At 35.9% G+C, this 22,255-nt stretch overlaps 1 long non-coding RNA gene, 13 other non-coding genes and 2 pseudogenes across 34 annotated transcripts in view; all 16 read right to left on the reverse strand.

Moving 5' to 3' along the window:
* Positions 1-5,607: 5,607 nt before the first annotated feature.
* LOC106021001 overlaps positions 5,608-22,255 on the reverse strand; it is a 56,672-nt gene continuing 40,024 nt past the window's right edge. For 12 of the 21 annotated variants that reach the window (XR_005876128.1, XR_005876126.1, XR_005876124.1 and 9 more), the window contains 13 exons: positions 21,417-21,505; positions 20,600-20,685; positions 19,710-19,797; positions 18,946-19,031; positions 15,776-15,862; positions 15,195-15,249; positions 12,361-12,445; positions 11,109-11,196; positions 10,274-10,357; positions 8,839-8,897; positions 8,023-8,104; positions 7,168-7,252; positions 5,608-6,281 (listed from right to left, as the gene is read on the reverse strand). This is a non-coding gene — a long non-coding RNA (uncharacterized LOC106021001). Of the gene's footprint in view, positions 6,282-7,167; positions 7,253-8,022; positions 8,105-8,838; positions 8,898-10,273; positions 10,358-11,108; positions 11,197-12,360; positions 12,446-13,930; positions 14,009-15,194; positions 15,250-15,775; positions 15,863-18,945; positions 19,032-19,709; positions 19,798-20,599; positions 20,686-21,416; positions 21,506-22,255 lie in introns of all 21 variants that reach the window. The other 9 variants (XR_005876134.1, XR_005876131.1, XR_005876130.1 and 6 more) reach the window with 8 other exon arrangements.
* On the reverse strand, positions 7,664-7,727 carry LOC121139581 (annotated as a pseudogene).
* On the reverse strand, positions 8,518-8,589 carry LOC121139568. Its single transcript, XR_005876481.1, has one exon. It is a non-coding gene; the product is annotated as a small nucleolar RNA SNORD113/SNORD114 family (small nucleolar RNA).
* Positions 9,889-9,960, reverse strand: LOC121139559. Its single transcript, XR_005876472.1, has one exon. It is a non-coding gene; the product is annotated as a small nucleolar RNA SNORD113/SNORD114 family (small nucleolar RNA).
* On the reverse strand, positions 10,717-10,788 carry LOC121139566. Its single transcript, XR_005876479.1, has one exon. It is a non-coding gene; the product is annotated as a small nucleolar RNA SNORD113/SNORD114 family (small nucleolar RNA).
* LOC121139588 lies at positions 11,961-12,028 on the reverse strand (annotated as a pseudogene).
* LOC121139603 lies at positions 12,753-12,821 on the reverse strand. Its single transcript, XR_005876513.1, has one exon. It is a non-coding gene; the product is annotated as a small nucleolar RNA SNORD113/SNORD114 family (small nucleolar RNA).
* LOC121139578 lies at positions 13,593-13,664 on the reverse strand. Its single transcript, XR_005876491.1, has one exon. It is a non-coding gene; the product is annotated as a small nucleolar RNA SNORD113/SNORD114 family (small nucleolar RNA).
* Positions 14,385-14,455, reverse strand: LOC121139580. The gene has a single exon (XR_005876493.1). It is a non-coding gene; the product is annotated as a small nucleolar RNA SNORD113/SNORD114 family (small nucleolar RNA).
* On the reverse strand, positions 14,818-14,889 carry LOC121139570. Its single transcript, XR_005876483.1, has one exon. It is a non-coding gene; the product is annotated as a small nucleolar RNA SNORD113/SNORD114 family (small nucleolar RNA).
* On the reverse strand, positions 15,614-15,685 carry LOC121139558. The gene has a single exon (XR_005876471.1). It is a non-coding gene; the product is annotated as a small nucleolar RNA SNORD113/SNORD114 family (small nucleolar RNA).
* Positions 16,220-16,291, reverse strand: LOC121139579. The gene has a single exon (XR_005876492.1). It is a non-coding gene; the product is annotated as a small nucleolar RNA SNORD113/SNORD114 family (small nucleolar RNA).
* On the reverse strand, positions 18,408-18,479 carry LOC121139597. The gene has a single exon (XR_005876508.1). It is a non-coding gene; the product is annotated as a small nucleolar RNA SNORD113/SNORD114 family (small nucleolar RNA).
* On the reverse strand, positions 19,374-19,444 carry LOC121139561. Its single transcript, XR_005876474.1, has one exon. It is a non-coding gene; the product is annotated as a small nucleolar RNA SNORD113/SNORD114 family (small nucleolar RNA).
* On the reverse strand, positions 20,221-20,292 carry LOC121139564. Its single transcript, XR_005876477.1, has one exon. It is a non-coding gene; the product is annotated as a small nucleolar RNA SNORD113/SNORD114 family (small nucleolar RNA).
* Positions 21,059-21,130, reverse strand: LOC121139560. Its single transcript, XR_005876473.1, has one exon. It is a non-coding gene; the product is annotated as a small nucleolar RNA SNORD113/SNORD114 family (small nucleolar RNA).

Below are 22,255 nucleotides of genomic sequence, written 5' to 3' on the forward strand. Positions count from 1 at the left end.
GCCACTCAAACTAAAAGGATTAGATTTTCATACATCATTAACATCAGTCCACTGGATCATTTGCAAATGGCCCCAGGAAGTGGACCACACTTCCTCTTTCTGAAAATGCCACCGTCTCCAGACATACATGGTAATACCTCTTAAGAGAACTCTCAAAATTGTCATTATTGGGCTAAGACATTGAGATGTTATTTCTTTTCATAAAAAATCTATACTTGTTTACTAATTGGTTTTTCACTTCCATAACATCATTAACTGTCTATGACCTGTAACTCTCATGGGAAGGTTGGATCCATAGAAATCCCTAAAGTTAGCCTACAGATTCACTTGTATCATTGAGTGACTCTCATTATAGAACTAATTAATCAACTAATTAATCCATCAACAATGTTTCAGAGCAGTTGATAACTGCATTGGCTTTCTTTGATTACAGTTGAAACTTACCAAACAGCAGGCATCAGATGCCTTAAAGAGACCACCCAGCACTTCATCGCCCCTCTTCCTCATATTGGTCCCACGCTTACACACAGGGGTCACTGTGCAGCTTGTCGCTTCTCAGAACGGTGCAAGGGCTAAGAAGTGCAAAGCAGGAAAGGCAAAGTCAGCACTGAGATAACCTCTCCATCTGAAGCACAGACAACAGCCTAGACTCTCTTGTACATAGACTGCATTGCTGCAATTTGGACTGAACCAGTAGTCATCATCAATCCATTCATGAAGTTCCCTTTCCTGATTCCCTTCTGCCTTTTCATTGGACAAATAATTTGTTCTACTGAACAAATTCTACTGAAATACATGATTCAAGAAACCAAAGACCAATATATGTAAATCCCTCACTAATTCTATCTTTAGTTGGTGAACTCTGTGCTGCTCATTATCAGTCATCACAACATTTCAAATTGTATTGTTCTGTGATAATAGAACTTATCATATTTAATACATAATAAAGTACAAACAATGTCTTAGAACAAGTGCCCCAAATCAAAACAAGACCGCAATTACTCACGGGAGACTGCCGTATGATCTCCATTGCAACAGTGTTAAGCCATCAGTGCATCCATTGTGGAGAGGGCAAAGAGGAGAAAACAAAGAAAAGAACAGTTCTCCATCAATCCTTCTTTTCATTCATCTGCTGACACAGTCATGTAGTTGTCTATTAATATGCAATATTTAATCATTTTCTAGCAACATGATAAATAAGCCCGTACCTGGCACAAACCAATGACTGTCACTGGTAACTATCCATAATGTCCCCCAGCTAAAGACATAACATAGTAACTGTTGGCCATCCATTCCAATCATTATCTTACTATGCATTTAAATAACAAACAGCACCATGCCTCTCATCTCCTCATTAATTCATGTGTCTGTTTATTTAACAACTGCTACTTTAAAAGAAGTCTAGGGGAGTAGTCACCAATAGACAGTCCATGCCCCAGCGAATGCTCAATTCTAAGGCACAAAGTGGCAACACTAATTAGACTCTGTGTATTGTTCTTTATAAAAGCTTTTCTTTTAAGGAAAGGCATGGTATTGGGCAAAGCAATACAAGGACTTTATTCTCATCCTTTAAAAGAGAATAACATTTCAAATTGATCCATTGGTAATTTTATACATATATATATATATATATAATGCATTAAATCAGAGATATGGATAAACACTCAAAAGCATACCCGTAAATGTGTTAATCATCTATGCAATCACTTGTTCACTTAGATTCTTCTTTAACTAATCATCATACTGCTTATATTAATTAACCAATATAGTGCTTGATCCCAATGCCACATTTACAGTAGGCCATGATTCCCATGATTTGAATACATCTAATCCTTTTTTCATGATACAGTGTGTGTCCTAAAGCAAACCATCCAAACCAAGAGCAGAACTTTTACTACTACTCAGAGTGGACCAAACGCTGCTACACACAGGGGCAACTCTAGAATTCCAGAACACCAGAGAACACTTAAGCATTTTTTGTTCTGGGATATGCAAAGGAAAGCAAACAAAAATCAGAGTGAGACTCCACTACACTTACTCTCCACCCGCCCCGTCAAACCATTTCTAGTGAGACGGGGAAACATTTGCTAATTTTCTTTAAAGAAAATTGGCACAACTGAACTATCATTATTTCTTGTGTCTTAAAGAAATAAGACACATGGATTGTGTATATTTCTTAGTAAAATCCACTGTTTAATGTAGTAATAAAATACATGTATATATAGCCATACTGTGACCCTTTCATTTTTGTAATAACCTATCCCTAAAATCACTAACAGAGACAATAACCTTTATCCATTGTGTAACCAGACCTCAGCAATTTAGACAAAACCACCATTGGTCCTGGTTGGGATCTCTTTATTCACACTAATTTACATGTGTCTATTAAATAAGTAATTTAATTCAATAGTCCTAATTTTAAAAACTGTGATTCATGAAACCTAAGAGCAATAATTATTCTTCATGCCTTTAGGATTGCCAGCCATACTCATATCATGTTCTCTAATTATCATCAATGAATTTATAAGTGTAATATTTCATGCTAGTTCCATATTTATCACTTTACACAGTTGGCCTTGTGAACACTTCTTTATACTTTTAATAATGTAATTAAGCTTCAAGACAAACTCACAAGGTCATGAACATCAATTCTCACTCACATTGGTCTCTGTGGTCTCCACCCACGAAGCAGGCAGCATGGCAGTCCTCTGTTAGCTGGAAAGGATCCTTCCTCAGAGAAAAAACAAAGAAGGTTAGAAAGACTAACCCAAATGGTCCTCTTTCATCCTATTCACTAATTAATTCACTGGATATTAATTAAAATTTTTGTGTCATAAACACTGATAACAAAATGACCATCTTTGTGTGAGACTGCATTTGCGAGTATGTCTCGTGCTACTAACACGAACCATTGTTTTTCAGCACACTGCCTATCTGATCCTTAATAAAGAACTCAGGCCTTTGATCCGTGCTTTTTCTTAACACACATCAATATACAGAGTTTACATTAATGTTTCAATCCTCCTTGTAAATATTAACAGTAAGGCAAGGCTTTGATTTATTTTCTTATATACATGTTTACTGGTCTATGAGCAACTTTACATTGATAAAATGAAGTGTGTAAATACAAAAAGAAAACAAGGTCCTGGACCAGTGAGATGGTACAGTGGACAGAGGTGCCTGCCACCAAGTCAAATGAACAATATCCAAGACCCACATGGGGGAAGGAGAGAACTGATTCCCATAAGCTGTCCTCTGACCCCCACAGGTATAAGCTGTGGGAGAAACTGCCACAACCCTCCCAAAACAAATAAATGAAACAAATAAGATCATTGTATATCCCTAGCCATCCTCCACAGGGTCATTAACAAGACAGAAATAGAACAAGTTCATATCTGTCTTGGGCCTCTGTTTCCAAGAGGCAAAGAGGATGGCAAGGCCCTATACCATTGAGTCACAGAGAAAACAAACTAACCAATAACTCTGGTATAGCAGACAGAATGCTCCTACCCAAAGAGGCAATGGTAGGGACGAGAAACCTGCAGAACACAGAATCCAGTTCACAGGTCAGCCTAGGACGTCAAAAGCAAAACAGAGAAAAAGGAGATTGAGACACAGTCCAGGTTCATTCATCAAGTTACAAATATGTATATATGAATTTGAAATAATATATTTAATTTACTTTGTAGTATACATTTTTCTGTATACACTACAAGAATATAGCTACATAAAAACCATCTAAGGAAAAGCTCCCTTTCCATTATAGCATCCATAAGAAAGAGCCCTTCAACCACAAATGATATATTTGTTCCTGTCTTTATTGGAACTGAGAGCTCCAGAGAATGTACCCACGGTGGGATTCATTTCTACTTATTCCCATTTAGTGTGTTAATTAATTAGTTCATAAATATCTAATAGCAATACAACCAATATCTATTAATTATAAAAACTCAGTTTTTAAAAAAAGCATTGATTCTTTTCATAAGCTTTGTGCGGGGGGAGTTTGAGTGCACGTTCACATTAACTATTTTTGCTGTTGTACTTCATACGCTAAGAATGGATACAGACACACCCTTTTTTCCATTTTTCCTTACTGTGTGCATTGAGTAATTGGATTTTCTTAAAGGAGGGACTTATATAGCCCAGTGTAGACTCAAACTCACTAGAGAGAAGCATACCCTGATAAAATTGAGACATTTCTTCCATTGACACTGGTATCTTTGAGTCCCTGTTCAATCACTTAGATGTATCTGATTTTACTTAATGTATATTTCATAGTCTATTAAGAAGAACAAGGCAATATTGAACTTCCATTAACCCAATGTGAGAATATCAGCCATCACTTAGCTTCTCTGTCATTACTATTAGCCACAGAAAGATCTCTGGACACTTTTCCCTTGGCCAATCATCACTATTTATTAGCATTAATACTTTTAATAGTGTTCTTTCTCATTTTTATAATTATATGATACTATGCCCCCTTCATCTTTACTTATTTATAATTATACATTGATTATTTATACTTTTAAATAATTACAACAAAAAACATACCTTCTCAACATGTCCAACCAAGTGTTTTGATTGTACATTCTCTTATTGATTTCCTGACTGCAAAATAATCAAAACCTGTGAAAAACAAATTCAGACAAGACTCTTATGAAATCGTTTGTCTATCTATAGCATTTGTTTTGGAGTGAGCAAAAGTTATAATTATTTCTCTCTGGGGCTTCAGTGTTCCAGGCGCTCTTCCCCACCTACGGCTCACACCAGCAGTTATATTGATCCAGGGTTCTGGCTACTTCATTTCTTATTATCCAGCCTTGTTTACCAATTAACTCACTAGCTGCCTGTAAATGATCAAAAGTCTGCAGACTAACAGACTTTAAACATGAATGAACCTTGGCTAGTTCTTCATCTATCTAGGCAATTATTTGCTGCAATGATAATATAACTAACTTGTGATCCATTAATATTTCACAAGGACTGACCACTGCAATATTGCATATCAATTCTATATTGACTATGGCTACTTTGGTTCAACTATATTTAATACATTTCAAATGAAGAGTACATATACAGTAAAAGGTATACATTACATACTCTTTAAAACTCACATCAGTCTCTATGTTCCAACTCTATAGAGCTACTCATATATAGTTGTAGGCAAATCTCAAGCTCTCTTAAGTTTTCACTGCCATGTTTAATTCATTTGGTGATTTAAATATTTATTTGTCCATATTTATATTTTCTGGAATATGTTACTATTTATCAATATTGATAGGTTCATTAAGAAGAAGGGTATTTGACCAATGACCATTTTGGGTACTGATGATGGAACCAGGGCCTGCGGCTACTTGGCAGTGTTGTACCACTGACTGCACAATATCATCATGTGGAAAGAGACATGTGCACACTCTCAACTTTCCTTAGCTCAAAACACCACTCTCTAATGTGTTTAGGCGAAATCCACCCCCATTGCATACAGACTTCCGTATTCTCAACATCTTTTATCTCATAATATAGTTTACACGACTAGCTAAGGGCCACTCACTCATATTATTTGTCCATGTTTCTGACATTCACTTGCAATAAATATACTTCACACTGTTTTAGTGATAGAGGAAATATCTTTTATTGAAAACACACTTCTTCATACAACATATTTGCATTAGTGTCCCCTCCCAACACCCCCCAGACCCTCCCCATTTACATACCCACCCTAACCCGACCCATTCTTTCATTCTCTCATTAGAATGAAAAATCACAAGAAACAAATACAGACTCTAAGATACATGCATTCCCACATACAGAAAACTCACAAAAAATAAAATCAGAAACCACAATATATAAGCAAAATATCCATAGGGAAAAAACAATATCCAGACAAAGCATTGTGTGTCACAAAAGCTTCCAAGGATGCCATTGAGTTCATGGGAGTTCATTTTGTGTTGGTGATGTGAGCATGAGCCTCATCCCACAGGTCGTTTATATATCCAGAGAGAGTCCGTGGGAGAAAAATAGAGTTTCCATTGAGAGAGTTTATCAGTTGGAGATAGCATCCGGGTTATGGATATGGGGTTATGTCCACTTCCCCTCTCAGTGCTGGGACCCCATCTGGCTTAGACTTGTGCAGGCCCGGGGCATGCTGCCACAGTCTGTATGAGTTCATTCATATCTGCATCAGTCCTGCTGTGTCTAGAAGGGCTTGTTTCCTTGGTGTCTTCCAGTCTCACTGGTTCTTATAATCTTTCCACCTCCTCTTCCATAGGCTTCCCTGATCCCTGAAGGGAGGGATTTGATGGAGACATCTCAGTTAGAACTGAGTGTTCCAACATTAGAAGGAATACTTTCAAAAATAGCATGGTCAGGAAAATGAAACATTACTACTCTAGTTAGCTTCACTGTGCCAAACAGGGGCATCTGACACTAACCTCACCACACTGATGAGTAGGGGTACAAAGCAACAAAGTGACTTGAAAATGGGGTGCAGTGCACTCAACTGGCCTTGCTCAATTCTCTCCATCATTTCCAAACCAAGCACTACTGCACATATGTGCACATAACTTTTATTCATTCCTCTGTTCATATTCATAGGGGTTCCTGCCTGTGCTATTTTTTAAACATTGGCCAATAAATAACATTCATGAAGACTGTCTTTTATTATTTCTTTGGTTTTTGACACCAGGATATAACCAAGGGTCTCACACATGCAAGACAAGTGTGCTACCACTGAACTAGCAACTGCCTTTGTCCCCATGGCATCATTAACTGGTTTCAGGGTTCTTAACAATCATGATAGATTGTTTTCCCTTCATGACATTTTCATAATTGAATGATGATTTACTTACATTTGACCCTTTTTCTAATGTTAGCATATAACATTATAACAATAGAATGAAAGCAAATGAACACCACCCACTATATGACTATTGCCAACAGTGGTGGTAACTCAAGTAACTTTTAAGTACAAGACATCTGGTATTCAACATGCATAAATTATAGGTGGTGGCATCCAGGCATTTTTTATTGGTTCAGGTCAAACCTCATACAATATTGTATATGATCTCATATTTATAGTTGTTTTTCCTGACCATTGTAAGCACATCACACCTCTACATGGAAAATCTTCCAGGAAAACATTTAAAAGATGAAGCTGTAATTACTCACGATTGTAGCTGTGACCCTGATGGCATTGGCAACTTTAGAACTCAGGACCAGGCAGCAGTCATCCATTGTTCTGGAGTTGGGCTTTCTGAGAAGATAGACAAGGAAGTACTGAGATGCTGTTCTGCCCACTCAATTTGCCTTCCAACATCCAGTCGTGTTTACTTTCTCTTCAGAAACATATTAGCACTGAATTTCTACTAATTCAAAATAAGACCATTGGCCATTATTTCTGAAATTCATGTCATTTGACAGAAGAAATATATTGGAACTACTAATAAAAATCTAACATTTCCAATACATAGTAGTAATCACCTTCATCTGCTTTCTATAATTTAAAAAATAGTATGATTCCCTTACTCATATTTTTATCTTATGAATCTATTGATTCTTTCTGAATTTATTTGTAATATAACCAAAATTGATTAACACTACTAGCAAGGATGTAATGTGTCCTCTATTTCCACATCTGTGTAGATGACCACCACTAAGAGTCAATGTTGACCTCAGACTACCAGAACTGTAATCATGATGTATGACTCATAGTGGTCATCATTGACCCAAGACAGGTCCTTTCACTTTTCTTTTAATTTCCACATTTGTTTGTTAATTAATCTGCGACTATGAATCATAAGACCTAAGAACAACATCCTTAAGCCATCTAGAGCATCTATCACTACTTTGAGGGAACCTGTTTTTTTCTTTATTGTGCTCCATTTTGCAAGTATTGATTAAAGAGCATAATGTTTGATGGCCATGATTATTTCTCAGTCAGCCATAGTTGGCTTTAGTGAATTCTGGATGCTTTTACCCTCCCCCCACCCCAAATGAAAAATCAAGGGATGTAAACATACTTACACTGATCTCTGTGTTCTTGACACATTAAGGTAACTGTAGACTCGGGAACCAGAATATGAACATCACTCTGAAAGCTTCTATGCTGACAGTATACAGAAGAAAAAAATTGCAAAAAATATATATTATCCACTTATCCTTTCATTTTAAGTCACATGGGTAGGAGCTAAATTGTCATAGTTTCATTTACTTGATAAAACAATAATAAATCCTCATGCTCTGAATGAAACAATGACTCAATATTTTTTGTTCTTAGCTAGTAATGCCATTAAGCAACACTTTCTAAACAACTATCACTTATTACTATTTCTTGACTGGCATTATCATGCTGAACAGTGTTGAGTTGCTTAATTTATGTTTATATATATTTGCATAAGCATTCTTTAATTGATTCAATTTTCAAAACAAAGAAAAATTCAAAAGATGAATAATAACCTGCATGACCATACCTAACAAGTAATTCTAGAATCAGAACATACACACTAGATGCCATAAGGTGTAGAACTCAGACTTCCAGACCTGTTGTCATGATCCACGGCTCATACCCAACAAGATGTCATCACTGATCCAACCTTGGCCTCTAGTTTCTCTGATGAACTTATAGCATTGTTTATTAGCTGGTTATTCATTCACTAGTGAAAATTATGAATCATGATAACCAACTATACATAGGCTGCTTTGTGCCTTTACATCAATATTGATATCAAAAATGTTAGTCAACCAAAAGCTCCATGGCCACATCACATTTCTCACTGCATTCTATGTAATGCCTTGAAGAAAACAGTAAAGAATTAAAACCAAGACAAGAACTTGACTCACATCGATCCCTGTGTTCCTATGTTCCATCAACCGGGTGACCAGTGAGGAAGGCATCTATTCTGAGAGTACAAAATAAAACAAGGGTTAAAGGATTCTTCTTACATATATATTCATTTGCATGTTATCTTCCATTTCACTAGTCATTAAAGGAAGGCTAACACAAAAAGAACTAGATGGTGTATTTTGAGATTTTTAATCTCTCAATACCTTTCTAAGTATGTTTATTTTGAGTGTTACTGGTCTATAATTGATATATTATCATTTCCAATTGTATGTATTATGGGTTGTCTGAGGGCATGTTTGTCCCTGCATGGCTTTTCTTTCTTTTTATGTTTGTTGAATTTGTTTTATTCTATTTTTTCCACATTTTTGTTGTTGTTGTTATTTACTTGTTTGTTTTCCAAAGAGAGAGAGAAAGATGAGGTAGAATTGGGTGGGTGTGGAGGAGGGAGGATCTATGAGGAGATAAGGGAGGGGAAAACATGATCAGAATAATATATTGTATGGAAAGGATGTAATTAAAATTCAAGTATCAAAGGCTCAAAGTTAAAAAAAAGGTAAGTGTTTGGTGATGGTACTTTCTCTTGAGAAATATATCAGTGCTATGGAGGGGAAGAGTTTCCCTGTGTTATCATTCAAAATGTTAAAAATGTGTTAACATTCTAAAAGATGGTTGGAACTAACTTGGTGCCACTTATCTCTTAATGACCTTTCATTATCTTAAATATCATTATTATATATTGCTGTAGCAAGCCCAAAACTGGCCTTGAAATCATAGTCCTCTGGTCTTAGGGATTTCTCTAAATCACTCCTCCTGCTATTCTTGATTTCTTTATTTCATCTTATTAGTCATTTTAGAACAAACAAAATGCAGTTATATTTCTTTTGGAAAAAAATTAATAATATTGAACATAACCTTGATCCTAACAGAAGTTATGGTTATTATTTACCATTTTACCCAAAGATGTAAAACTTTTGTCTGATTATAAAAGTAGAAAATCATTCATATCTGCAACTATGATCATGGGTATAAGTTAGCTATTTTATGATGTGGACCTCAGACTCCCAGACCTGTAATCACGATCCACGACTCATAAGCCACCAGTGGTCATCACAGATCCAACATCAACCCTCCTTTTCTCTATTAATTTCTTGATGCATAGTGAGCAACTGCTCACTTTTGATACTGAAGTAATTATGAGTAACAAAAGTACAAAAGTTTTAGTATAATACAAGTTTTATAGGTCATTAGCCCTGTGGCATATTTCTTTCCTCATGAATTATTAATTTGGTAAATTTTCGTAAGCATTATACGATACCCAGATGCCATTATTCATGATTTGGACAAGGTAGCTCATCCAGATGGCAAGAAAAATTTCAGCACTACTATTGTAAGTCACAAAGGCAACTCAAACCAAGACAAGATTGTACTCACACTTTGTCCACCCTATGAATACCAACAGTGGGTCACAGAGCTCATGACCAAGAAGAATTAGGAAAATCAACTTGGAGGTCCATTCTGAGAGTTAAAATAAGAAAAGCGTATGAGAGGATTGGCATTCTGTTTATTTATCCATAGATGTGCATGCTTGAAATTATCCTTCTTATCATTCTGCTAAGTATACAATAACACTATGCTATGTTCTTTTTTATGGACCAAGAAGCCATGGCTCTGATCCTACCTATAAACATTGTCTATAATGGTAGTTGATATGGCATGGTATCCTCAGCTTTCAAGTCTGTTTGGTATGTTTTTCAGTATTGTTGTGTAATTATGTCTCAATTAGAGAATGACTTTCAAATTTACTTTTATTGATAAGTAGAGTATTCTTATCATCTGTCACTAGGATGGTGGGTAAATACTAGCTCATTTATGATGTGGACCTCAGAATACCAGACTTGTCGTCATGATCCACAACTCCTACAGTACCAGTGGTCATCACAGGTCCAGCATCAGCCCTCCTTTTCTCAATTAATTTCTGCATGTTTATTGAGCAACTGCCCACTAGAATTACTGAGATATTATGAATCATAAACATCTCAGGATAACATCAAAGGCTTTACTAGAAAGCTCCTTCGATTCTTTAGATATGATGGGGATATAATTTCATTGCACATTCTTAATCTGAAATTTTTATTTTGTACATAGTGCTTCATGCATATGCCACATTTTTCCTTTTGCCATGGATCCTCTTCCAGGACATTAAGGAGATTTTTGTCAATAAAGGAGAAACCATTAAAAGCAACACAAGAACACTGAATGTACTTACACTGTGTCTATATGGCAACCCCAAAGAGATGATCATGAAGATCACAATGAAAGGAGAATGTGTAAGTCACCTTGTGGGGAAATCCATCCTGAGAGTACAAAGCAGAAGAGAATATAAAAAGATTGACATTCTGTTCACTCATCCATGCACTCTTGTTACTTTCTTTACCCATCTCTTATCACTCATATAATTATGTGTGACATTGAGATGAGTTCTTCATGAGGGAAAAATTAGACTTGGCTGTCACCCTACCACGAACATAAACTATAGTTTGAATTCATTTGGTATCCTCAGACATACTGTATGAATAACTTATTATATCTGGTATACCTTATTAGTACTCTTATGGAATTTGGGCTAATTAAAAGATGTCAACAGACATGCCAAAGTTGTTGGGTAAAGCCTATGAGGCCTCACCCTACACAAAAGAACTACAGGGAACTTAACAATTTTGAGATTGGAAGATATAGTTTTCTTCAGGAAAAGCACACCAATTGGGCATCCAATACTAAACAGTCAACACTGAAAACATGTGTAAGAGTAATGTCATATAAATGGAGCATATTGAATTTAGGAATGCATATATATATATATATATGTTTATATGTGTATGTGTATGTATATGTATATGAATATGTATATGTATGCATCAGCATGAATGAGTAAGGCAAAGGAGGAATATATGGGAAGACTGAGAGGGAAGGAAAATGGAATAAATGATATAATTATATGATAATTTCAAAAATTTTTAAATACCTTAACAATTTTTATTCCTATTTTCATTAAGTGTAAGAGTAGACTATCGTATACTTCTGGCACTAGAGTCGTGGGTATAAGTTAGATAATTATGATGTGGACCTCAGACTCAGATTTGTAGTCACGGTCCGACTCATAAGCTACCCACGGTCATCATCGATCCAACATCATCCCTGCTCTTCTCTATTAATATCTACATGTTTATTTAATAATGATTCATTACTCCTTCTGAAATAATCATTTATTACAAATATCTAAAGCAAGATTCCTGAATATGCTTCAGGATTATTCAGGATCTTTTGACACATTAAGTATCTCTTTGGTCATACAATATTAGCTGGGCAAAAAATATTTTTAAACATTGTTTTTACCCATATGCCATACTAACAATTTGGCCGTAATTGCACTTCCAGATGTCAAGAAGCACTTCATCTATACAATAGTCTACTAAAGTGTCCAAACCAAGACATGAACATTGAATATTGACTATACTCACACTATGTCTATCCTAAGAACACAAACAGCAGGTCAAGAAGCTTGTGACCAACGGAGAATGTGTAAATCAGCTTGGGGGTATCTGCCTAGGAGCACAAGACAAAAAAGAATACAGAAAGATTGATAATCTGACTACAATCCAATGCAGTCTATCCACTAGCATTGCCCTTCTCTTTTTATCCCTATGTAAGTATGCAATACACCATGATGCATTCTTCTTGAGAAAACAAATGACCAGGGCTCTGAAGTAACAAAGGACATAGCCTACAACATGTGTTCACCTGGTATCCTCAAAAACCATGTCTGAATGAACTACTATGATAAACATATATTATAGGACTTCTGCTGTGCAATTATATTTTGATTAGAAAGTAACTTGTTATCTTTAATGATGTGGAGTTGATTCACAGACTTATAGTCATGATTCATGACTATACACAATCAATGGTCATCATCAATCCAACACCAGTCCTCTTCTTCTCTATTAATTTATACACATTTAATAAGGAAATTCATCATCATATTATTGATATTATTATGAATCACAAAACTTGAGGACAAAATTATTAAATATACATCAATATGCTTCAGCATGTTTTGCTATCATGAGATGGCCGTTTGTTGCACATTCTTAATTTGACAAAAATTGTTAAATGATGTATTTTGCATACATGCCATATTAGCCTTGGGGTATGGCTGGACTTCTCAGATAGTAAGTAGTTCTTTACCCATTAAAGCAGCATGAACTAACATAAGACATTGTCTATACTCACAATGTGTGTATTTATGAGTCCAGTGAACTGATCACAAAACTTATGGAAAGGGAGAATGTGTCTATCAGCTTGGGGGTATCCATTGTGAGAATATAAAGCAGAGGAGATTAAAAAAGGTTGACATTTTGTTACTCATCTACACTTGCTACCTGCTTGCTCCTGCTCCTCTCTTGTCACTTGTCAAAATGTATGACATTAGAATGTGTCCTTGAGAAAATAAGCACTAGATATCGCTGTGACCCTATCAATAATATTACCTATGATTTCATTTCATTTGTCATCCTCAGCTACACCATCACAATGAACTACTGTTTTGTATTAGCAGTCTTCCTGTTTAACCATATATTAGCTGGAGTGTGTGTTAACATTTTAAAATTTTTATATATTTGTCTAATTATAAAAGTACATAATCCCTCATATTTACTACCAGATAATGGCTAGAATTTAGATAATTTATGATGTGAATCTTAGACTTCCAGACCTATAGTCATGATCCACAGCTCCTACAGCACCAGCAGTCATCACTGATCCAATATCAGCCTTCCATGTTTCTATTAATATCTACATGGTTATTGGACAATAGAATACTACTGTTGATATAATCATGAGACAACAAAATATCTGAGAGTATACATTATATATCTATAATCTCATTCATAAGAACTTAGTAATTTAGCATTCATATGCTATATTATCATTTGTTCATGATTATTCTCCCAGATGACAATTGGGTTTCCTCAATTGTGTGAACAGTTTTTAAAAGACACCAAGACCAACACATGAAAACTGACTACTCACACAGTATATTCTCAACACAAAGAACAAATCATGAAGATCATGAGCAAGAATGGGGATATCTGGTTTGAAGTATCAATTCTGAGAGTACAAAGCAAAAGGTAGTTAAAACAAAAGATTGACATTCTTGTAACTCATCCATGCACTCTGCCTGTCATCCTTCTATTCTTATCACTCATAGAAGTTTGCAATATATTACTATGTGTTCCTTGTTAGAAAACTGTCATAGCTACCCTACCAAGAATGGTGCCTGTGGATTTTAGGTTATGTGACATGACAGTAACCAAGTCTCAATTTAAAAAAATGGTGTATATTTTAATAGTCTCACTGTGGAGTTAAATCTTGATTGAAAATTACACTAGTTATATATTTTTGCTCATATTTTATCTAATTTTAAAAATAGGCAATTCCTAACATCTGTTTCAAGATCATGGGTAGATGCTAACTATCATATGATGTAGACCTCAGACTCCCAGACCTGTAATCATGATCCACGGTCATACGGCACCAGCGGTCATGACAGATCCAACATCAGCCCTCCGCTTCTTGATTAATTTATGTACTTTTATTACTATTGAGATAATTACAAATCAGAAAGGGATACACATAGAAACATTGTATCAAAGGGCAGGAAAAAGAAAATTACTTTGCAGGGGTGTTTCAGGACAAGGTTCCACTGTATAGCCCTGACTGTCCTAGAACTTACTCTATAAACCAGGTTTACTTCAAAATCAGAGATCCACCAGCATCTGCCTCCTGAATGCTGTTATTAAAGACAAATAACACCATCCCTGAGTCATATTTACTTTTATTGACACTTTGTCTAATTGAAAAGGTAGGTTATTATTAGCATCACTATGATCATGGGTATATATTTAGTGTTTTATGAGGTGGATCTCAAACTCTCATACTTGCAGTCATGATATTCATCTCATATGCCATCAATGCTCATCATTTATCCTGCATTAGCCTTCCTGTTTTGTGTTAATTCATGTATGTTTATTGAGCAATCAATCACTCAAATTACTAAGATGATTATGAATCACAAAAATCTAAAGACAAGATCCTTGAGCATACTCAAAGGTCCTTGGGCTTTTTTGGCATGATGAGAGTCTCTTTCATTACACTTTCTTAATTTGATTAAATTTGTTAAACATTGGGTTTCATGAACAAGCTATATTAACCCTTTGGACACAACAAACTCTTCCAGGATGATACAGGGACAGGCATTAAAAGCAACACCAGAAAGAACACCGAATGTACTCACACTGTGTCCCAAACCAAAGAAGAATGTGTAGATCATTTTTGGAGGGAAATTCTTCCTAGGAGTACAAAGCAGAAGAGAATATGAAGACTGACATTCATTCACTCATCCATGCACTCTGTTTACTTGCTTTACCCATCTCTTATCACTCACATAATTATCCATTCTTGATGGAAAAACATGAATGACACAAGATTTTGACCCTACTGACAATATTGCCTATGATTCTACTTCATGTTGACTGAAGTATTTTACTGAAGTATTTTACTTTACATGTATTATTATACACATGTGGTGCAGTTATGTTTGAACTGGAATGTGCCTTAAAATTTATTTTTGATAACATTTTTATCCACTTAATAAAGTAGACTGTCACTCTTATCTTTACCAGAGTTGTGAGGGTAAGGTAGATATTTTATGATGTGGATCTCAGACTCCCAGACCTGTAATCATGATCCATGACTCATAAGCCACCACTGGTCATCACAGATCCAACATCATCCTTCCATTTGGCTATGGAATGAATACAGTGGACAGTCTGTAAAAGTAATCTAAACCAACACCTGACTGCAGACAATACTCACTCGGTGTCTATACTTTGATCATAAGTTTCACATCATGAAGCTCACAAGAAAAGGAGAATGTAGCAAATCAGCTTTGGGGATTCCATCCTGAGAGTACAGAGCAGAAGAGAATATAAAGAGATTGACATTCTGTTTACTTATTCATGCACTGTGTTGTCGCTCTTTTCTTATTACCTATATAAATGCTCATTATTGTATGATGTGTTCTTCTTAAGCAATCAAGTGGCCACAGTTCTGGCTCTACCAAGAACATGGCCAACGATGTTATCCTAAATTAAGAATCTGAACGAACTTCTGTGTTTGCCATGTATATTTAGTATTTTGCTGTGAAACTGGGCCTGAATTGGATATTGACTTAATCAATTTATTTATATTGTATCTAACTGCAAAAGTATACTGTTCCTATCTTCTGTTACTAATATCCTGAATCTGCTATTTCATGATGTGAACCTCAGACTCCCAGACCTGTAGTCACAGTAGATGAATCATATAGCTCCAGCACTCATCATCGACCCAACATCAGTCTTCCTCTTCTCTATTAATTTGTGCACTTTCATTGAGCAATTGATCACTAGTACTATCGAAATAATTATGAATCACAAAAACCTAATGATAAGATTCTTGAGCATACTTAAGAGCTCCTCGGGATATTGCAATGTTGAATATCTATTTTGTCATAAATTTTTAATTTGACAAAATATTATTAAACACTGTGTTCATGCACTTTGCACATTAATCATTTGGCAATGGCTTCTCATCTTAAATGATAAGTAGTCTTTATCAATACAGGAATAGCATGTCACAAAACCCCAAATCAAAACAAGGACACTGACTGTACACACACTGTGTATATGTTATGAACCCACAGTGTTAATCACAGAGCACACGACCAGTGGACAAGGTACACATCACATTGGGGGTATCCATCCTGATAGTACAAAGTAGATGAGATTGAAAAATTGATATTTTGTTTACTCAACAGTGGATTCTGTTTATCTTGCTTCTTTCTTCTTAGCCCTAATCTAGGTGTATATTAAACTAGTTTGTGTTCTTGAGAAAACAAATGGTCATGGTTCTGATACACAAGGATCATGGGTTTTAATTATAACTATATGGCAGCCAAAATAATGCTATCAGAACAAACTACTTTAGTATATATTAGTATTACTCCTGCTGTAGAGTTACACATTAATTAGTAAAGGCTTTACCAATTCTTAATCTGGAAAAAAATTTAAACATTGTGGTTCACCCACATGCTGTATTAACCCTTTGGTGGTGGCTACTCTTCTAAGATGTTAAGAGGGGTTTTCTAAATCATTATATGCACTGTCACTAAAAACAACATGAACCAATACAGGAGTGCTGGCTGTGCTCACACCGTGTCTATATTATGAATGCAAAGAGCTGAACATGAAGCTCACATCGGAGTGAGAATTTGAGAATCATTAGGGAAATTCATTCTGAGAGTATAAGGCAGAACATTGGCATCTGTTCACTCATCCATGCTCTCTGCTTGCTTGCCTTACTCCTCTCTTCTTATCACTCATTACACACACATTGCACTACTATATGTTCTTACTGACAAAACGAATAGCTATTATGCTGACTCTACTGGAACAATGCCTATAATCTTAACTCATGTGATAGACTCAGCTACCTCATCAGAATGAGTTATTATTTTGAAGTATGTTTAATACACTTACTAAATTAAGTGTTGATTATAAAATGGCATAGAAATGTATTTTATTTATATTTTATCTAACTGTAAATATAGATTACTCCTAATATTGGTCACTGAGATAATGAGGTTACACTAAGTATTCCATGTTATGGACCTCAGACCACTAGGTCTACAGTTGTGATTCACAACTCCTGCCACCAGTGGTCATCTCTTTACTATTAATCTCCAAATGGTTAATTAGATAATTATGAACCACATAATAATCTAAGGGCAAGATTTTTTCAGTATACAACTGGCTGCTATAGGATTTTTTTTCTCACATTGAGCATCTCTTAAGTTATACATTATTGATTTAGCAAAATTTTGTTAAACATCATGTTTATCCACATGCCATATTACCCACTTGATGGTGACTACTCTTCCAGATAGTAATTAGAGTTTTATCAATACACTCAGTTGTCTTTAAAAGTAATATAAACCAAGCAGGCGGACTGAATATGCTTACACAAAATCTACTCTACAGACACAATGGGCAGACTGTGAAGCTTTTGCACAAGGAAGAATGCATAGGTCAGGTAGGGGGTATCTGTTCTGAGTGTACATAGCAGAAGACCTATAAAACGACTCAGGTACTCTGCTTACAGACCCTTGCATTCTCTCTGCATTCTCTGCCCGTTTCTTCTTGTCACTCATCTGAGTGAGTGTTGCACTACAATGTGTTCTTTGTGAGAAAACAAACGGCTATGGCTCTGACCCTACCAAGTGGCCCCTTATTTCAATCTATACGGCAGCCTCAATCATCAAGTGTGAATTGGATTTGGTACTCTTTCTGTGGAATTATATCATCCTTGGAAAATGACTTGACAATTGACTGAACTAGGATAACATCACGTCCCACCTCCCTTAGCATCTACAACTAAGAAGATGAGTCTAAGCTACATATTTCATGACGTGACCCTCAGACTCCCAGACCTGCAGTCACGATCCATGACTCACATGCAACAAGTGGTCAATATTTATCCACATCGGCCCTATTCTTCTCTGTGGATTCATGAATATTTATTAAGCCACTGATCGCTAGTATCGTTTTGATTATGAATGATAAGTTCTCAGGACAAGATTCCTAAGTATACTCCAAAGGTCCTCAGAATCTTTTACTGTGATTAGAATATCTTGTTATACATTGTTATTCCTGGAAATTTAGTTGAACATAAACCACACGTGTGCCATATTAACCCTTGGGGAATGCCTGTCCTCAGATAAGTGGGGTTTTTGTCTGTATGTGCAGAGCAAATAAAAACAACATGAAGCAATAAAAGAGCATGGACTATACTCACATGGTATCTACATTCTGAACCCAACGAGTTCATCGTGAACAACATGAAGCAATAAAAGAGCATGGACTATACTCACATGGTATCTACATTCTGAACCCAACGAGTTCATCGTGAACAACATGAAGCAATAAAAGAGCATGGACTATACTCACATGGTATCTACATTCTGAACCCAACGAGTTCATCGTGAAGCTCACGACCAAGGGGGAGTTTGTAAGCAAACTTGGGGGAATCCATTCTGAGAGTATAAAGCAGAAGAGATAATAAAGATTTATACTGTGTCCACTCATCCATGCCTTCTGCTTGTCTTGTCCTCTTACACTTCATCCAAGTATGTGTTACACTAATACGTATGTTTCTTGAGAAAACGAATAGCCATGGCTATGAAATGGCTTTAATTATGATTCATATGGCATCTTTAGGCATATATTGGTGTACATTATTAGGACTATTCCTGTTAAGTTACATTTTAATTGGGATATACGCTACAGATTTGTATTTCTGTTTTAAACTAATTGTAAGAATAGACTAACACACTTAATTGCTTTCAGTGACTGTGGTATGAGCTAGATATTCTGATGTGGACCTCAGACTCAAGACTTTTAGTCATGATCCATGAATCATACACCACCACTGCTCATCATTGGTCCAACACCAGCCCTCCTCTTTTCTATTACTGTCTGGGTGTTTCTGACTAATCATTCATAATATTAAGAGAATCACAAACTCCTAATAGCAAGGTCCTTGAGTATCACTCAGACTGCTAGCAACATTTTGATAAACCTTGTGCTTCCCACACTTGCCATGTTAAGCATTTTGTCAAGATTAGCCCTCCATATTATAGGTAGTGCTCCATCACTAGCATGAGGAATGTGAAAACAAGCCAAAGCAAGACATGAACACTGACAATACCCACACGTTGTCTATCCTACGAACACATAGGCTGGATCAAGAGGTTGAGGTGCAAGTAAGACTGTGTAACGTCAGCTTGCAGGGCATCCACTCTGAAAGTATAGAACAGCAGGGGATATAGGAAGATTGACACTCTGTTCTCTTATCCATGCATGTGAGCTGCCTCTCTTGCCGGGTTCTTCTCATCCCTCATATAAGTGTCCATTATTCTATGAGATTTTCTTCTTATGGAAACAAATGGTCAAAGCTGTGCCCCTACAAATAACCCTGTCTACAATATTACTTAGTGTGACATCTTAGTCATCATTGGTGAATATACTACTGCATTTTGGTATATATAGGTTGTCTTTTTATGGAATTATGTCCTAATTGGTAAATGACTTACTAATGGTTGCTTACAGAATACTATATTATAATACTATATTACAATAATATCTATATTCATCTAATTATAAAAGTAAACTATTCCTTACATCTGTCGCCAAATCACGGAAAATACACTAGATAATTATGATGTGAACCTCAGAATCGCAGACATGTAGTCATAATTCACGACTCATATAGTACCCACAGTCATCACTGATCCAACATCAGCCTCCCCTTTTCTACCAGCTTGAATTTATTGAACAATCAATCATCATTAGTACTATTAAAACAATTCTGTCTCACAAAAAGTAAATACAAGATCCTTGATTACATCTTAAATGTCTCCAGGTTCTTTTGCAGTGGTAAGTAACTCTCTCACTGCATGTTCTCAACTTCACACTGTGTTTCATGCACAAGCCATATTAACCCTTTACAGCTGCTCTTCCTAGATGATAAGCAGTTCTTTAACACTACAGAGTCAGTTCTTAAAAGCAACACAAAGCAACAAAGAACACAGGCTATACTCACATGGTCTCTATCTTTCATATAAAAACAGCGAACATCAAAACACAGGACTAAGGAAGAACGTGTGAATCATCTTGGAGGTTTTCGTTCTGAGAGTATAAAGCAGAAGAAATTATAAAAAGATTGACATTCTGCTCACTTATCCATGCATTCTCTGCTTCTTTTGCTCATTCCCTCTTTTCCCTTACCCAAGTGCTCACTACTCTATGGTGTACTCTACTTAAGAAAACAAATGGCCAAAGCTCTAAACCTACCACAAATATTGTCAATGATATTAGCTCAGGGAGGTTCCTTAGTCATCATATCTGAATGAATTACTGTTTGGCACTTACATTTAGAATTATTTCAGTGGAATTATGCCTTAATTAGAAAATTACTTCCATATGTATTTTACTTATATTTTACCTAATTATGCCTAGCATTCATCACTCACATAATAGTACACACCAGATGTGTTATGATGTGAACCTCAGACTTCCAGACCTGTAGTCACAATCTATGACTCATACAGCACCCACAGTCATCATTGATCCAACATCAGCCTCTTCTTCTCTATTAATTTAGGCATACTTATTGAACAATTGATCACTGGGACTACTAAAATACTTTTAACTCACCCAGAGTAATATTCCAAGTTCTTTTGTATAGTTTGTAAGGATGAGAACCTTTTTCATTACATATCCTTAATCTGACAACATTTTATCATCTTTGTATTTTAACTACATAACACAGTCAACATTTGCCTTGGCTAGTCTTATTAATACAGTAAATGCCCTTTAGAAGCATCATCAAGCGGCATCAGAATGCAGACTATACTCACACTGTGTCTATATTACAGTCTGAAACAGCTCATTAGGAGGCTCATGACCAAGGGAGAGTGTGAAAATCAGCGTGGGGGCGGAATCCATTCTGAGAGTACAAAACAGAAGAGATCATTAAAAAAAAGTGACATTTTGTTCTCTCACTCATGTACTCTGCTTACAGGCATTAATGCCTCTTTTTTGTCACTCACCTAAGTGTGTACGACAGTGTCACATGCTCTGTTAAGAATAAAAACACTGTACACGCCTCTGACAATATAAAGAAGGTTGCACATAATATTCCTCAGTCATCCCTGTCTTCATGGGCTATTGTGCTCATGAATATATTAGCACCACATTTATTAGTATTTTTACTAATATATTATTAGTACATTGCTGTGGAATTATACCAAGCATTTGTTTTGCTTTTATTTTCCTGTGTGAGTATTTTTTTCTGCATGCATGCATGTGTATTGCATGAAGTAGGCAGTTGTGAGCTGCTATTTGAGTAACTGATCCCAAATTTGGTTGTATGCCAGGGCAGCAAGTACTTTTTATCTCCTGAGCCATCTCTCTAGCCCTGCCTAGTTGGTGAGTAACTTACCAAATTAATTTTGTTTTTTTTTGTCTATTTATAAAAGGTAATTCTTTGCATCGGTCACTAAGATTATGGGTATAGATTATATCTTGTAGGACAGTACTAGATTATGGTCACTCACACAACACAAATGGCACCCATGGTTATCATTCACTAAATACCATCAACTGTATTAATTTCTATAATTGTTTCTTGACTAATCCATCATTTTAGATGTAGAGCCCAGTGAGTTGCAAAGGCATACGAATGAGATCCTTAATG

Source organism: Mesocricetus auratus, unplaced genomic scaffold (genome assembly GCF_017639785.1).
Source record: "Mesocricetus auratus isolate SY011 unplaced genomic scaffold, BCM_Maur_2.0 Super-Scaffold_15014, whole genome shotgun sequence".
NCBI lineage: Eukaryota > Metazoa > Chordata > Mammalia > Rodentia > Cricetidae > Mesocricetus > Mesocricetus auratus.